This window comes from Lutra lutra, chromosome 18 (genome assembly GCF_902655055.1).
Source record: "Lutra lutra chromosome 18, mLutLut1.2, whole genome shotgun sequence".
Taxonomy (NCBI): Eukaryota; Metazoa; Chordata; class Mammalia; order Carnivora; family Mustelidae; genus Lutra; species Lutra lutra.
In genome coordinates, this window is record NC_062295.1 from 32,535,385 (window position 1) to 32,548,712 (window position 13,328).

Consider the following 13,328-nt stretch of genomic DNA (forward strand, 5'->3'; position numbering starts at 1 on the left):
AACATGAGTGGGTGAATTAGACACCTTCTTGTCCTTTTGGCTATAAAATCTAAAAGTTCAGTGTAACACAAACATGCAGCCTTTGTCACACTGGCATCCTCCTAATTCATGCTTAAAATACAGTTTATTCCATTAAATTTAGACCTTATGCCTAGTTACTCAGTTATTACCCATCTCATATACTCCATAGCAACGCAAAGATGGAGCTCACGGTGGGTGGGGGGGCGGTGAGCAGCCTGGAGGGCTCAACAGTGAACGTTGATATTAACCAGTGATATTAACCAGCAGCCACAATTCTGTCAACAGATCCCCATCTCATGCCAGAAGATTCTTCAGATCGGCCCTCATATTCCCTCAGTGTCTCATGGAGTCCCACCCCCATGACTCAGAAAGGCCCTTGCTTTCCTAAATAACTTTAAAGATCCGATCAAAACTCTGGACCCCCATATGTAAATACTGCACCAAAAAAAAAAAAAAAAGTGCAGTTCCTTTTATTCTCCCTACAGCCCTGTGGCCCTCTGGCCTATTGCTGGTCAAGTTCAAGAGAATAGAGCTATGGGTTTAGTGATTCAAATGTTGAAAACAGGGGTGCCTGGGTGGCTCAGTGGGTTAAAGCCTCTGCCTTCGGCTCAGGTCATGATCCCGGGGTCCTGGGATGGAGCCCCACATCAGGCTCTCTGCTCAGCAGGGAGCCTGCTTCCCTTCCTCTCTCTGCCTGCCTCTCTGCCTATTTGGTAATCTCTGTCTGTCAAATAAATAAATAATTTTTTTAAAAAATGTGGGACTGAAAACATTTTCAGTCCCATAATGTGTCATGATGCCCTTGCTGTTCAAATAACCCTGGCAAACTACACAGACAAAAGCATTTCAGGGATGCCTGGGTGGCTCAGTCAGTTAAGCGTCTGACTCTTGGTTTTGGCTCAGGTCATGATCATAGGGTCGTGAGATCGAGCCCCGCACCTGAGCCTTTCACCCTCCCTCCCCCCATTTTCTAGGGTTTCAATTTCATTTGAAACACAGAGAGAACTACTGTGCTAACTTCTGCTTCTGATAAAAGTAGGCTAGGTGATTCAGCCCATCTTTCCTCCGGAGGAGATTAGGGGAAAAAAAAAAACCAGAATATAAAAAAATCCACTTGAAGGCACCAGAGAGCTAGCAAATGAGTGAAGAATCACCAGCTCCAAGTCCAAGAAAAGGACAGAGGTTCTGCAATGGGAGCCTGGCCAGGAGGGCTGCCTTTCTTCTGGGGACATACCCCAGTTTCAGAGCCATTGTTGGCTGGGATGTCCCTCAACTTTCTTTTTCTTTTTCTTTTTTTTTTTTTTTAAGATTTTTATTTTTATTTATTTATTTGTCAGAGAGAGAGAGGGAGAGAGAGCGAGCACAGGCAGACAGAATGGCAGAAAGAGGCAGAGGGAGAAGCAGGCTCCCTGACAAGCAAGGAGCCCGATGTGGGACTCGATCCCAGGACGCTGGGATCATGACCTGAGCCGAAGGCAGCTGCTTAACCAACTGAGCCACCCAGGCGTCCCTCTTTTTTTTTTTAAACATTAATTATATTGAAGGGAATTATACATTCTGCAAGGTGCACAGATCATAACTCTACAGCTTAACTAATTATTTTTTTATTTGTTTTTTTTAATTTGTTTATTTTTAAAGACTTTACTTATTTATTTGACAGACAGAGATCACAAGTAGGCAGAGAGGCAGGCAGGGAGAGAGGGGGAAGCAGGCTCCTCGCTGAGCAGAGAGCCCGATGCGGGCCTCAATCCTAGGACCCTGAGATCATGACCCGAGCGGAAGGCAGAGGCTTAACCCACTGAGCCACCCAGGTGCCCCTAAATGGAAGCATAATTAACATACAGTGTTACATGAGTTTCAGGCATACAACATAGTGATTCCACAATCCTACATTATTCAGTGCTCATTGTGGTAAGAGAAGTCACAATCTGTCACCAAACAGCATTATTACAATCTTACCGGCCACTTTCCCTATGCTGTACTCTTCGCCTCCATGACTTATTTATTTTTGTAACTGGAAGTCTGTTCTCCTTAATCCCATTTATCTGTTTTACCCATCCTCCCACCCGCCTCCCCTCTGGCAACCACCAAATGATTCTCTGTATTTAAGAGTCTTTGTTTGTTCTGTTTCGTAAATTCCACATATGAATGAAATCATACAGTACTTGTCTTTGGCTTATTTCACTTGGCATCATACCCTCTAGGTCCATCCATGTGGTTGCAAATGGCCAGATCTCAAAGTTTTTCTCTATGCTTAACATTCCATTGTGTGTATATAAGACATATTCTTCATCCATTCTTCTACTGATGGACCCTTGGGCTGTTTCCATATCTTGGCTATTATAAATAATGCTGGAATAAACATAGGGAAGCATCTATCTTTTTGAATTAGTGTTTTCATTTACTTCGGGTAAATACTCAGTCGTAGAATTACTGGATCATAGGGTGTCTCTATTTTTAATTTTTTGAGGAACCTCCATACTGTTTTCCGCAGCGGTTGCAGCAGTGTGCCTTCCCACCACCAGTGCATGAGGGTTCCTCTTTCTCCACATCCTTCCTGACATTTGACTTTCTTCTATTTTCTTATATTTTTTATTCTGGCCATTCTGGTGGTATTTCATGGTTTTGATTCGCATTTCCCTGATGACGAGGGATGTTGAGTATCTTTTTGCATATGCTAGTCATGTGTGTGTCTTCTTTAGAAAAATGTCTATTCAGGGGCGCCTGGGTGGCTCAGTGGATTAAAGCCTCTGCCTTTGGCTCGGGTCGTGATCTCAGGGTCCTGGGATCGAGCCCCGCATATGGCTCTCTGCTCAGCGGGGAGCCTGCTTCCCTCCTCTCTCTCTGCCTGCCTCTCTGCCTACTTGTGATCTCTGTCTGTCAAATAAATAAATAAAATCTTTAAAAAAAAATGTCTATTCATGGTGCCTGGGTGGCTCAGTAGGTTAACGTCTCTGCCTTCAGCTTGGGTCATGATCACAGGGTCCTGGATTCAAGCCCTGCATCAGGCTCTCTGCTCAACAGGGAGCCTGCTTTCCCCACCTCTTTCTCTCTCCCTGCCTCTCTGCCTACTTGTGATCTCTGTCTGTCAAATAAATAAATAAAATCTTTGAAAAAAAAAAAGTAAAGTAAAATGTCTATTCAGGTCCTCCGCCCATTTGAATCAGATTGTTTCATTGGTGTTGAGTTATATGACTTCTTTATATATTTTGGATACTAATCCCTTATTGGATATGTCATTTGCAACTATCTTCTCCCATTCAAAGGTTACCTTGCCCTTTTGTTGATTTCCTTCACTGTGTGAAAGTTTTTTGCTTTGGTGTCATCTCAGTGGTTGATCTTTGCTTTGTGTTTCCCTTGCCGGAGGAGACATCTCTAAAAAATGTTTCCTGCAGCCAATGTCAAAGAAATTACTGCCTATGTTTTCTTCTAGGAGTTTTATGGCTTCAGGTCTCTCCTGTAGGTCTTTAATCTGTTTTGAGTTTATTTTTGTGTGTGGTGTAAGAAAGTGGTCCAGTGTCATTCTTCTGCATGTAGCTTGGCCAGTTTTCCCAGCACCATTTGTTCGAGAGACTCCTTGCCTCCTTTGTCAAAGGTTAATTGGCCAGATAAGTGTGGGTTTATTTTGGGGCTCCTTATTCTATTCACTGACCTACATGTCTATTTTTGTGCCGCTACTATACTGTTTCTGTCACTGCAGCTTGGAGGTTTATCTTGAGATCTGGGATTGTGATTCCTCCAGCTTTGTTCTTCTTTTTCAAGATTGTTTTAACTCTTCGCGGTCTTTTGTGGTTCCATCCAAATTTCAGTATTATTCCAATTCTGTGAAAAAAATGCTCTTGGTATTTTATTTATTTTTAAAGATTTTATTTATTTATTTGACAGAGAGAGATCACAAGTAGACAGAGAGGCAGGCAGAGAGAGAGAGAGAGGGAAGCAGGCTCCCTGCTGAGCAGAGAGCCCGATGCGGGACTCGATCCCAGGACCCTGAGATCATGACCTGAGCCGAAGGCAGAGGGTTAACCCACTGAGCCACCCAGGTGCCCAGCTCTTGGTATTTTAATATGGATTGCATCAATTCTCTAGATTGCTTTGGATAATAGGGACATTTTAACAATGTTGGTTCTTCCAGTCCACGAGCACAGAATCTCTCTCCGTTTGTTTACGACTTCTTCAATTTCTTTCATCCATGTTTTACGGTTTTGGAGTACAAAACCTCCTTGGTTAAGTTTATTTCTAGGTATTTTATTGGTTTTGGTGAGATTATTTTCTTAATTTGCCTTTCTGCCACTTCATTATTAGCATATGGAAATGCAACAGATTTCTCTATATTAATTTTGTATTTGGGGCTTTACTGAATTCGTTTATCACAACTCAGTTGAATGTGGGCACCCCCAACAGAGACTAGAACACCATCCCAGAAGCCCCCTCACTGTCCTTTCCCATCTCCACCTGCCCCCACAAAGAAGGACCACTAACACAGTTTCTAAAATAGAGATGCCTTTTGTTTGATTTTGCATTCTATTGAAATGCGCTTGTTTAACGTATAGTTGCTTTCCTACATCCAAACAATGGAAAAGTCTGCAACGATGAAAAAGGAACAAACTGAAGTTATCTATGGCAATGTGAACGAGTCGCACAAACGTGACATTCAGTGAGATAAGACGGACCCTGAAAGTAGGGGTTTCAAAGAAACCCAGACAAAAGTAAACTATAGCATTACAGATGCATGCTTAGATGGGGGGTTGGGGGGGGGATGTGGCCACAAAAATCAGGATATTGGTCACTATTAGAAAAGTAGGGGGTTATAATTTTGGCAGTGGGTCCAAGTCAGGGAGAGGGGTTTTTGGAAGATGGGCAATGTCCTATTTCTCCACTCAGTGGTGGTTACATAGTGGTTCATTCTACAAAGTCATTGAGCTGTCCATTCTTCTATGCGCCCTTTTGTTTGCGTGCGTTACACTTCAAAACAAAAAGGTTTTTTTTTTTTAAGATCTTATTTATTTATTTGAGGGAGAGACAGTGAGAGAGAGCATGAGCGAGAAGGTCAGAGGGAGAAGCAGACTCCCCATGGAGCTGGGAGCCCGATGCGGGACTCCATCCCGGGACTCCAGGATCATGACCTGAGCCAAAGGCAGTCGTCCAACCAACTGAGCCACCCAGGCTTCCCTAAAGTTGGTCAAAACAAAAAGGTTTTAAACGTGCTTAGCTAAGTGGTATGACTCTAACCTGTAATAGAGGTTTGGTTACCCTGGGAATTCATAACATTGCCTAAAAATGTGAAAACCTGTGATTGGTACCAGCCGGCTCTGCATCTGGGGTCTGTCTGGGAGCATTCCAAGTCTGCTGGCAGGCTCAGTGCTAGGCTTCATTTTGTAATTTTCCACCGTGGGGATCAGAAAGGAACTCCCTACATTATATATTTATAGCAAATACTGGAAGCCAACAGGAGTTGGCTTAAGAAAGAAGGAGTAGGAACCTTTTCCCAGTTCCCAGAATCTACCTGGAAGGTTGTAGCTGCTTTCGGGAAGGACTAAAACCAGAATCTGAAAAGGCAACAGCCCCACCAGGGCAGCTCAGGATCTTTCTTGTTTGGGTCCTCGGGTTCTCCTGCCCCTGCTTTTCTCTGTACATCCATTTCATTCTTGTCTTTTTGTAGTGAGAGGGCCTCTGTCTGCTTCTCTGTTGCAGGATAAGGGCTCCCCACGGTTGCTGAGTTTGTATCTACCTCCGGCCCAGCCACAGCCAGAGGCTTGTCCCGAGACTAACTACGATTAAGTCCCAAGAGTATGGCTGTCTCTGCCTCACCTGCAAACTGTGGGCCATCCCCAGGTGTAGGGTGCCGTTTTTCAAAGAGAAGACATAATGATGAACTTCGAGGATGGTCCAAGAAAGAGTCTGGGGCAGAAAGAAATCAGCTCCCAAATGATAACAGGGAAGTCATGAGTTGCACGCATCACACACTCAGATGTTTTTAAAAAAGTAACTATCTTGGGGTGCCTGGGTGGTGCAGTGGGTTAAAGCCTCTGCCTTCGGCTCAGGTCGTGGTCCCAGGGTCCTGGGATTGAACCCCGCTTTGGGCTCTCTGCTCCTCGGGGAACCTGCTTTCTCCTCTCTCTCTCTCTGCCTGCCTCTCTGCCTACTTGTGATCTCTGTCTCTCAAATAAATAAATAAAATCTTAAAAAAAAAAAAAGTAACTATCTTCATATTTTAGAGAGTCAGGAAAGAACTAAACTAAAGGTTGCCACTGTCGAATCCAGCCACCACCACCCCCATAGGTTTCTTATTTTAAATAAGAGATTAGGGGCGCCTGGGTGGCTCAGTTGTTAAGCATCTGCCTTCGGCTTAGGTCATGATCCCAGAATCCTGGGATCGAGCCCCATGTCCGGCTCCCAGCTCAGTGGGGAGTCTCCTTCTCCCTCTCCCTCTCCCTCTGCCTCTCTCCCTGCTTGTGCTTTCACAGTCTCTGTCTCTGTATCTCTCTCAAATGAATAAAATCTTTGGAAAAAATAAATAAAATAAGGAATTACTTAAGGTTTTAAAATTAAATCGCCATCCCAAGGAAAAACCCACAAAGAGAGACTGTACTTCACAGTAAATTAGGGATAATCAGCGTGTGAAAAACCAATTCACAAAGAGCAGAGGTCAGGTACTGGACTTCAACAGACCGACCTGACCTTAGACTTGTCTTGTGTACTTTACCGTGGTGTTATCCTAAAATCCGAGTTCCAAACCCAGAGGCTGCACACGTGCCCTCGAGAACCCCACGAGCTGCCCCACTCCTCGCTTATTAATTCTGATCCTATGGATGAACAATTATTAAAAAATAAAAGAAGGAGACAACTGAAGTGATACAAACTTTATTTAACACTTGAAGACGTAAACTGCAAAATGGAGCAGAAGGCGGGAAGCTTTGATAAGATAAAGAACGAGGAAGACAAAGATAGAAAATAGTTGATTGGCTGGGGCCATCAGTCAACCTGGCTTGGGGTGAGTTGGCCTGGCGTTTGGGGATTGGCTAACTGCATCAGCTGTGTTCCTGAGCATTTACAGGGACATAGAAACTGTCTTGGTTTCGGTGTGCTGACGGAGCAGCACGGACAGGAAGGACTCCATCTTGTGCCTAGAAAGTTCTCCCAGTGCAGACCTTTTTTTTTTTTTTTTGAAGATTTTATCTATTTATGTGTGAGAGAGAGAGCACTCACTACCTGGGGGGAGGAACAGAAGAAGAGGAAGAAGCAGATGCCCCACTGAGCCAGGAGCCCAATGCAAGGCTTGATCCCAGGACCCTGAGATCATGACCTGAGCCGAAAGCAGAGGCTTAACCCACTGAGCCACCCAGGTGCCCCTTGATGCAATCTTATTACCCAAAGACTCTAAAAGAATTGGTGTTTGTGAATTCTGATCAATTTACATCATCAAATGGTCAATGACTCGATCTCTCATAATCTACCAACTATTTAAGTAACATAATCTACTGAAATGCAACACAATCTAAGTAACTCTAGGCCAACTAGCTTAAAGTCAGCTGCCTAAAGATAATTCACTTCAAGCCATTTCTAGCCAATGGTTTAGTCAATCTATTGACACATTTACTTACAAAAGAACACTTTAAAAGTCTTACATGTCTCGCTTATCATGTTTCCCCCAGCTTTATGGAGATATAATTGAAATACACCATTGTGGGAGCACCTGGGTGGCTCAGTTGGTTAAGTGACTCCTTCGGCTCAGGTCATGATCCTGGAGTCTTGGGATCAAGTCCCACATCAGGCTCTCTGCTCAGCGGGGAGACTGCTTTTCCTGCTGACATCTCTCCTCTCATTCTCTCTCTCCCTCTCCAATAAATAAATAAAATCTTAAAAAGAAAGAAAGAAAGAAAGAAATACACCGTTGTGTAAGCTTAAGGTGTACGACGTGATGATTCAGTAGACATTATGTGAAATGATCACAGCAAGGTTAGTTAATCCATCCATCTCACGTAATTACCAACTCGTGTGTTCATGGCAAGAATGTTTTAGGTTTACTCTTGAGTAACTTTGAACATACCATACAGTGTTGTGAACTATAGTCAGCATGCTTTGCAGTAGACTTCTGGAACTTATTCATACCTGGAAGTTTGTGTCCTTTGGCCAACATTTCCCCATGTCCCCCACCTCCCGCCCGTGGCAACCACCATTCTACTGTTTCTATGAATTCTGGTTTTTTTAGATCCCATATATAAGTGAGATCATACAGCGTTTTCTTTGTCTGCTAATTTCTTTTTTTTTTTTTTAAGATTTGTTTATTTATTTGACAGACAGAAATCACAAGTAGGCAGAGAGGCAGGCAGAGAGAGAGGAGGAAGCAGGCTCCCTGCTGAGCAGAGAGCCCGATGCGGGGCTCGATCCCAGGACCCTGGGATCATGACCTGAGCCGAAGGCAGAGGCTTTAACCCACTGAGCCACCCAGGGGCCCTGTCTGCTAATTTCACTTAGCATAATGCCCTCAAGTTCCATCCATGTTGTCGCCAGATGGCAGGATTTCCTTTCTAAGGCTGAATAATTAATAATCCTGTGTGTGTGTGTGTGTGTGTGTGTATCACATATTATCTATTCATTCATGAAGGGACACTTAGGTTGTTTCCCTGTCTTGGCTGTTGGGAAAAATGCTACAAGAACATGAGGCTACAGATATCTCTTCCATGTAGTGATTTCATTTCCTTTGGGTATATACCCAGAAGTGGGATTGCCAGATAATCAGGTAGTTCTATTTTTAATATTTTGAGGAATTTTCATACTGTTTTTCCATAGCCGCTGCACCAAGTTACATTCCACCAACAGTGCACAGGGCTCCCTTTTCTCCACATCTTGGCAGGCACTTGTTATCGCTTGTCTTTTGAATAATAGACATTTTAACAGGTGCAAGGTGATAGCTCATGGTGGTTTCAGTTTTCATTTCTCTGATGATTAATGATGTTGAGCACCTTTTCATGTACCTATTGGCCATTTGGATGTCTTCTTTAGAAAAATATCTATCCAAGTCCTTGGCCATTTTTTTTTTAAAGATTTTATTTATTTATTTGATAGAGAGAAATCACAAGTAGGCAGAGAGGCAGGCAGAGAGAGAGGAGGAAGCAGGCTCCCTGCTGAGCAGAAAGCCCAATGTGGGGCTTGAACCCAGGACCTGGGATCATGACCTGAGCCGAAGGCAGTGGCTTAACCCACTGAGCCACCCAGGCGCCCCTCCTTGGCCATTTTTAAACTGAATCACTTGGGGGAGCCTGGGTGGCTCAGTGGGTTAAAGCCTCTGCCTTCGGTTCAGGTCATGATCCCAGGGTCCTGGGATCAAGCCCCGCATCAGGCTCTCTGCTCAGCAGACTTAATAGACTAAATGCATTTCATATAGGATATATGGAATTAATTACGGATTTAGGAATCTTTTTTGGTTTTGCCTCCATTTGAATATCTAAGGATTTTTTTTTTCTAGTTCTATGCAGGACATCTTTAACAAAGTAAAACAAACAAACAAAAAAACATGGCAGCCACCAAAATATCAAAGACATTTTAAAACACAGCAAAGCCAAAAAGTCATAACAACAACAACAACAAAATCACTTACAAAATCTATTGCAAAATAAATATTTCACATTGGACTAAAATTAAAAGGTCAGGGGCACCTGGGTGGCTCAGTCGGTTAAACTGTTTCTTTTGGCCCATGTCCTCTTTATACCAGGGTCCTGGAATCAAGCCCCTCATTGGACTCCTTGCTCAGCGGGGAGCCTGCTTCACCCTCTCCTCCCCACTCATGCTCTCTCATGCTATCTCTATCTCCCACTCTCAAGTAAATAAAATTTTAAAAATATTAAAAGTCAATATGTCACTATTTGGCTTGATTATTGGTCAGGAGAGCCTTAGGCAAACTGACTGGCTCCTCTCCAAATCTGCTCAGTTAATGACAACATTACTAGTCAGGGCAACTTTTTGGTTGAAAGGCATAGACAGTCACTCACAACCTCCCCTTTTCCTTTGCAGCCCAGTACATGCTCCATTATCTCAGCTGACATCAACAAAATGGAACTTGGGCAAATCATGGCTAAATTAGGATTTGTGATTATGGAAGCAATGAATGTTAATTACAACAAAAACTCAAAAGCTGGGGCACCAGGGTGGCTCAGTCAGTTAAGCGTCCGACTCTTGATTTCATTTCAGGTCATGATCTCAGGGTTGTGAGATCTAGCCCCACGTCAGGGCTTCCCACCCAAGATTCTCTCTCTCTCTCTCTCTTCCCCTGCTTGTGCGCTCTCTTTCTCTCTCTCAAAAAACCCAAACACTAAAAAACAACAAAACAAAAAACCCTCAAAACCTTCCCATCTATATGACAAAATCTTTACCCAGTAAGCTGGTATTCCTATAATTCTTCAGCATGACATTCTGGAAAAAGGTCCCTGACCCTGATCCAAGCAACCCCACTCATCTTTGGTGATGTATACAACCACATTCTGGAAGGTCAGTGAATCCTGAAAGAATTCCTAGAGTCAGTAGCTCAGAGCCGGACGAGGGCAGTGTATAAGGTTGGGGTTAAAAATGCTCTGGTTCTTTTTTTGGCCCCTTGAATTCATTGTTGAATGAAATGAATGAAAACTCACTGACCCAGAAACTTCTCTCGCCTCTTTGTGATTTGTCCTCCTTCTTCTCTTTCTCAAATTCTAAAACCAAAGTGGCAAATGGCAAAGGTGATGTTCTTCCCAGAATAGACAAGCAGGAAAATCACACCTAAATAGTTTAATTTAAGGTACATCCGTTGTTGGAAAAACCAAAAAAAAACCCTCTCTTTGTCTGTTTCATGGCTCTCCAAAATTCAGTCATTTGCAAGAGGTACCTCAAATAAATGAAATTAGTCATCGCCCCAAATGAATGACTTTGTAGATAATCACCATCATTGAAAGGTAATATTGTTGGAGTCACTACCATTGGAACCCCGTCTTTTCCACTTTCCAGCAAAATAGTTTAAAGTTATTTTCCATATGCTTGCTCCCCTTGTCCCTGCCTATGCCTCATCCTTCAAAAAATCTCTTCCCATTCTTCTTGCAGTAGCGAAATTACCCTAAGCTCTCCACAAATAACCAACCGGTGTCTGTCCAATCTAGTGGCCTATTTTGGGTCCTCATCTTATTTAACGTCTTTGCAACTTTAAAAATAATTGTCCACCGGGAACACCTGAGTGACTCAGGTCATGATCCCAGGGTCCTAGGATTGAGTCCCCACATCAGGCTCCTTGCTCAGTGGGGAGCTTGCTTCTCTCTCTGCTTCTGCCTGCCACTCTGCCTGCTTGTGCGGGCGCGCGCTCTCTCTCTCTGACAAATAAATAAATAAAATCTAAAAAAAAAAAAATTGTCCACCAGTATTGACTGAAATCTCTCTTGGCTCTCAGGACACCAGCCTTCCTGGACTTCTTCTTGGCAGCTCCTAGGTCCACTTCTTATGCTCCTTGTCTGTTTTCTCTTCTGCCTACTTCTAAAAGGTTTTTCTGGTCCCTGAAGTTGTGGCTTCTCCACTTACATGTTCTACTATTTAGAGACCAGTAGAAACCTAGACACCGTCAGGGAGTCCTCTCACCCCCTTATTTTCCATATTCATTTTGGCCACCAAGTTCTGTCCATTTTATCAGAGAAGCCTTTCCTCCTTCTAGTATCTTCCCGTTACTTTCAGGACCAGTGCCTTCGATTAAACCTTTGCTGATACTAGCCTGACCTGTCACCATCTGTATTAAACCTGTCTCTCTGCCCTTCAGAACAGCCTCCCCACTATAGTCATAAGATCTGCCATTCTAATAAATATGGCAGATCCTGCCCTTCTAGTAAAGGCATTTTCTCTGCCTAAAGGATGAGGGTAAGCATCACTGCATGGCTTGCAAGGTCTCTATGATTTATTCTGCAATCACCTGTCATCCAGTCCTCCCACAACATTTTCCTTCCCACCCCTGGTCCTTTCTTAAGACTGCTTAGGGTGCTCCCTGCTCCCGGAATGCCTTTTCTCACCTTCACCGGGTGTTCCTATCCTTCAAGATCCTGGTTCAAACTTCAACTCACATTTCTTAGCCAAGGAATTTCCTAGCACCTCCGGCCAGGTGAGTTACCCCTTCTTGAATTGCCCTTTGGCAATCCATTTGAACAGTAATGACAGCTTAAATTTCTAGAATGCTTATTACGTGTGCCAAGTTCTTTACTGTCATCTCACATTTCCTCATTATAAGAGATGAACTAGAAAGGCATTAGTATTTTTATCCTGATTTTTCAGCAGAAGTTTAGCTAGATTAAGGCAGATAAAGGCAAACTGACCATGGTCACAAGTTATAGACAGTCGAGGCTCTTTGACTTTTCCACTGTTTGTTTTGGTTTGAATTTGGTTCCCAAATTCCGCCTGCATCAAAATTACCCATTGGGATTGCAGGAACATGGACTGCCTGCCTACCCCACTCCCGGACTTTCTGATTCAGCAGGTGCAGGAGTGGGGTCCAATAATCTTCATTTCCAAACAATTCCCAGGGGATGCCTCTGCTGCCAGTCCTGGGATTGCACTTGGAGAACCACTGCTTCACACCTTTGCTCCTGAAAGCGTCTTAGAGAATGCACAGCAGCAGCATCTCCTGGGAGTTTCTTAGAAATGAAGCATCTCGAGACGCCTGGGTGGCTCAGTTGGTTAAGCAGCTGCCTTCGGCTCAGGTCATGATCCCAGCGTCCTGGGATCGAGTCCCACATCGGGCTCCTTGCTCGGCGGGGAGCCTGCTTCTCCCTCTGCCTCTGCCTGCCATTCTGTCTGCCTGTGCTCGCTCTCTCTCCCTCTCTCTCTGACAAATAAATAAAAAAATCTTTAAAAAAAAAAAAAGAAAGAAATGAAGCATCTCGGGCTTCACCCTAGCCCTACTCAATCAGACTCTGCATTTTTAACGATTCCAAGTGATTCACGAGCACGTAGTTGGTGTGTACCCATCGCACACTTTTGTACCGAGACAGACTCTAAAGTGGACAAGTAACTTAATTTACAGAGAGCGTCTCTCGGGTAAGAGTGAGCAGGGAGCACTTCGGAACCTCCTTCGAGACTCCCAGGCCTCGGCGTCGCCCGCTCCGCCTCCAAGTCTCGCCTCGCCCCGCCTCTCTCACCGAGCCCAGCCCTTTAATTGGCCACAGAGTCCTCGGACCGCCCCCAGCGCCCCGCCCCGGTTTCCGCTCGGCCCCGCCTCCCCGAGGAGGGGGCTGGCGCGGCGCGCGGCGCCCACGCGGCGTGCGGCTCTCATCCACGCAACACGCCGGCCGCTCCCCCGGGTCCTC